Raw genomic sequence first — 5,503 nt, 5'->3', positions numbered from 1 at the left:
GACATTACACAAGTCATTTCCTAGCCTAATTGTACATCATCGACATTACACAAGTCATAAGCTTGATGTTTGTACATCTTTCGACATTACACAAGTCATAAGCTCAAAGATTTTCCATAATCATTTTACACGAAGCGTATTTTGCAATACAAAAATATGGCTTAAAGTTGTGTCGCGTGTGGAGTAATGTTAGCCAATGTGGTTAACAGACGTGGAAAGGGAATTACTCTTGTTTAATACAAGTATAGACTTATATATTATATATACACTTATATGGCTAAGTCCATATATATATATATATATATATATATATATATATATATATATATATATATATATATATATATATATATATATATATACACACACACTTATATGGCTAAGTCCATATATATATATATATATATATATATATGCAGACTCCTTTCTTTGCTTCTGACTTCTCCCATTTTCTTGATTTGCTTTTGGTTTGTTTTTTGAAATCACTATAGAGTCCCTTTGTTGCTTTTGATGGTCTTCTTATTGTGCACACACACACACACACACACACACACAAAAGAATTTAACAATGGTGATGGAGAAGGGCAAGCAAAGAAACCTGATGAGGATGACAAGTAACCAACTTAACAAAGAAATGGGTGAACGTCTCCATGTAAGCTATGTTTTTATGTATATAGATGTGGCCATCATGGGGATCATCACCAACAACGGGCCAATATCTAATATACGGAGGTGGTAGCATCCTCTAATGCACCTCCCATACCCTTAGATGACCATGCTTTGCAACGTGTTTTAGAGACACATGCAGCTTGGAACCTACTGAACTCTAGGTATGGGGCTAAGCAATTGAGTCACTCGGGCTTATCCCCCACCTTTTATGTGCCATATATGAGAAAGAACCCCAAAGTAAAACTGATTGACAAGAAAAGGAATGATGGAAAATAAAGAAAACAAAGTGGAAGGGAAGTGGGTTCAAGAAAGAAGTACGAGGGAAAAAGGATGCAAGAAAGAAGAAGGACAATGATATGGGCCAAAATATTGCACCAAAAACTTAAGCAAAGCCAAGGCACCATTGAAAAAAGCTCATATCAATTAAAAATTGGAGTTGCCTAGTAGTTGTGGTCTCAAAGCTTGAGACACCATTGGTCCATTGTGGACATCCTTATCTTATGCTAAAAATAGCTTAAAATGAAGTGGAGGAGCACATGTGCTTGCTTTGGACAAACCAAGAAGAAGATCCAAGATAAGGTTCTGTGCATATGCAAAGCAAGCATTCACAGTAGCTTACCATCAACTTCCCCTTAATGGTGGGCAATTCTCTAATTGTCTTATGGCCATGGCACAAGTAGGCCATGGTCACAAGAGCGTCAAAGAGGGGTGTGTGTGTGTGTGTGTGTGTGTGCGAGAGAGAGAGAGAGAGAGAGAGAACTTGCACACAAAGATGTCCTATCAAACTATACAACTTACATTATTCAAAACGATATTTTACAAGTAATAAATGGAATATTCCAAGTATCTAGGGCTAGCCTAAAAATGGAATATTCCAAGGAAACTATTGGATCTATGAGGGATCTCTCACACACATTTCAAAAAACAAATAAAGGCCCAATGAAAGGAATCCTTCTCTCTAACCCTAGTTGATTTAAAAGAATGGGCATTAATTGTGATATAAACCACCTAACTTAGCTATTGATTATTGAAAGAGTGTAAGCTCAAACTGTTAAGGGCATAGGAATGTACTGTGAGGTAGAATTATTTGATAGGTTTTGTAAAAAGTGACATTTTTGGAAAAGCTATATGCTTTTCAAGACATGTATATAAAGGGATTTTGCCAATCATAATAGATATGAAGGGAATTTTATTCCAAAGCAGCTCTCTCTCTAATATTGGTATTAGAGCTAGGTAGAGCAAAAGAAGGTGAGCATATTTTTTAGCAAAAGCTTTAAAAATCTTTTTCAATTATTTATGTAAAGCTTTATTAAGGCTTACAATGCCTTAGTAGCTAGCGTGTGTATAAGAAAATGAAGGTGGGAAAAAGACATGAGAGCTTTGAGTGTACAAAGAAGGTAGGACTTCATAATGCTATGACCACCTTTCCTCCCAAGGCTCAACAATCTATATAGAAGCAACTTGGCTAGTCGATGCAAGAGGATCGTCAAACGCTAGAGGTTGTCATCATCGTCAAGCGCCTGTTCATCCATGGACAAGAGAAGGAGCCAAAAGGCATAACAATGCTATTATCCAAACAAGAGACACAATTAGAAGCCATAACAAAGGCCTTAATTTGGTCTTCCATGGCACACAAAACACGTAGACTTCTGGCTAGTGTGTGGGGATAAGGACTCTCCCCCTGGCACTTGGGTTTGAGTCTTGTTGGTGCTTTTTTTAAAAGTGTGGTATACACACTGCTATGACTAGTAGGTGGTCAATGGCACTTGGGCCTTGTGTGTTGTGATCATTCTCGCCGACCTCCTTGGGGCGATTTTTGCATGCCATGCCAAGCAGGCATTTAGTACAGTATAAACTGGCTAGGCTTGGCATGTGCAGGATCGTATTATTATTATTATTATTATAAATTTATTATTTCAAGGATTTCTTTTCTTGTAAAAAGCACAAGTAGGTTACCTTACTTCATAAGGCAAGAAAAAAGCACAAGTACGTTATCCTACTTCTGAAAGCAAGGAAAATCACAAGTTTGTGCCTAGTAAAATTCCTTAGAGATTACTTTGCTATCCTCATTGAACCCTTATCATCCACCCTATAAACTTCTTCTTTAACGTTTCACTTCTTTAACTCTCTACATCGGCACTCTATCCTCATCGTCATGGTAGAAGTACAAATAGGACTATTAAAATGCTTGAAAAACACAATTTTCAAGCTTGGAGGTTCAAGATCAAAATATTCCTTCAGTCATATGATCTTTGGGTTAGAATCACTGGAGTTGATGCAATGCCAGACATGCCGAGTGCTACTAATAGGCAAAAAGAGAAAAGCCAACAAAGTTACAAAGGTAATATGAAACTGATGTCAAAGCTTTACAATTAAAGAAGAAAAAGGTGATGAGTATTATTAGTCAGATAGTGAGTCAAGCAATAATTCCACACATTGAACATTGTGAATTGACTAATGATATATGCGAGACACTCTCAAGCATGTTTGAAAGTTTTCCAAAGTTTCAGAAGGTACAACTTAGAGGAGAGTTTCACAAGGTACAACTTAGAGGAGAGTTATATACAATTGAGAAGAAGAACTTGCCAGTGTGTTTAACTATGCTGTAAAGATCAAAGGTAAATGTAATCAATTGGCCATGATTGGTGAGCCAATTAAAGACAAAGAGATGGTAGAGACATGCATTAGATGTCTTGGAAAAGACTTCAAGATGTCATAACATCTATTTTATCTTAAGATTGGTTGCCGAACTTTAAGAAACTTGTGGGAAAGATGATTCTCAAAAAATAGATACTTGGGGAAAGCTCATTAAAAGCAAATTGAAGTGATGAAAGTGCTCTATATACTAGGGTTGGAAAAGCCAAAGGAAGAGGCCGAGGACGAGGATATTAAGGCCAAAGACATGGCAACTTCGGAAGAGACCGAGGTAACAATAGCCATGAGGACTTTGTATCAAAGGAATGCTCAAACATGTGCCAAATAAGGTGAGAAGCAACTTAGATCCTAAGGTTAAGAAAGGTATATTCATTGGTTATTTCCTTAAGCAGAAAGTTTATAGATGCTATAAGCCCACTACATGTTAGTTAAGCGCAGTAGACCTTAACTAATGCGCTTAATGGACTAGGAGAGTCCTCTATTATGATGTGCTAGTCCAGTAGGTTGAGGCAAAGAATGTTAAGCATCTTGATATGTCATGTGATGGTGCTCCAGGTAGTTCTAAAAAAATAGCAGGGTCACATATATTACATAAGGAAAAAGAAAAGGTGGAGGCCGAGGTGGAAGACAATAGTCAAATCAAGGAGGCTATAATACAACAAAGATGCTTGGAACTATTGTGGCAAGATAGGACATTGGGCTCAAGATTGCTATTAGAAGCAAAGAGACATTAGGAATGCCACTTTGAAGCAAGGGAATTATGCCTCAATAGAAGGAGAGAGAAAAGAAGAAGACAAACATAACTTGTTTGATATGCGTCATTAGTCAATGGTAGAGTCTTTAGAAAAAAACGGTACATAGATTCCGCATGTCTAAATCACATGATTGGAAGAGGACTTGTTTGCATCAAAATAAGAAGTCACTCTCAAAGACGAGTGTATCCACTGTGGAGATGATAAGAAGACTTGTTTGCATCAAAATAAGAAGTCACATGATTGGAAGAGAAGACTTGTTTACATCAAAATAAGAAGTCACTCAAAGACGAGTGTCTCCACTCTGGAGATGATACACCACATCTTGCTACTCGAGTATACCTTTGGAGATTCCCAAAGGAGATGTTCAATGTTTAAGCAATGTTCTTTAGATTCCATAAATTACAAAGAACTAAGGTGTTAGTTGGACAAATTGTGGAGCAAAATATGCAAGTAATCATGAATCCAGATGGGTGTGTCATGAAAGACTATAACACACTCAAGGTTCTAGCGAGAGGTGAAAAGGTTGGAAGGATGTTTATTTTGGATACAATGCCTATGTCAGAGGCATGTGCATATACAAGATGCTCATCTATGTCAAAGATTGAGCTTTGGCACAAAAGACTTGGTCACATAAGTATCTCCATTGAAGGAGATAACATTCAAAGGTTTGGTAAAGGAATTGCCAATTCTTAAAGCATTGTCTAGATTATGTGAGCCATGTGAAAAAGCAAAGTCATCAAGAAAGCCTTTCAACAAATAATGTTAATCAAAAGCCTTTGGAGTTTATACACACAAATCTATGAGGTCCAACACACTTCATTAATGACTATTCAAGAAAGGATTGGATATATTTTTTGAAAGCTAAATGCGAAGCTTTTGATAAGATTCGACAAATCAAAGAAGAAGTGGAAAAGCAAAGTGTTCTTAAGATCAAAGTCTCGAGAAGTAACAATGGAGGAGAGTATATGTCATGGGAGTTTGACAAATACTTAAACAAACAAGGTATCAAAGGTAGTTGACTCCAAGATACACACCCACACAGAATGTAGTGCCAGAAAGGAAGAATCACCACATTGCAGAGATGGGAAGAGCCATGCTATATGAGAAAAATATGCCATACTACTATTGGACATGGGCATGTTATTATGTGGTTTCCTTGATTAATCGATCTCTAACATCGATTGATCGAAACATAACTCGAGAAGAGAAGTTCATAGGATAAAAGCCTAATGTGGAAAACTTGAAGAGCTCTGGATGCTTGTGTTAATACAAACAAAGCTTGAGCCAAAAGCTTTGAGATGTGCGTTCATTGTAACTAATTTACAAAGGGTGTCTACAAATTCTATGATCCTACAAAATAAGAAGATATATGTCAGCAAAGATGTTGACTTTGATGAGATGCATGGATGGTATAATAATAATGA

The sequence above is a fragment of the Cibotium barometz genome, chromosome 17 (assembly GCF_041138505.1).
Source record: "Cibotium barometz isolate CiBa-2024 chromosome 17, ASM4113850v1, whole genome shotgun sequence".
NCBI lineage: Eukaryota > Viridiplantae > Streptophyta > Polypodiopsida > Cyatheales > Cibotiaceae > Cibotium > Cibotium barometz.
The sequence above is the reverse complement of the archived record's forward strand: the minus strand, read 5'-3'. Positions refer to the sequence as shown.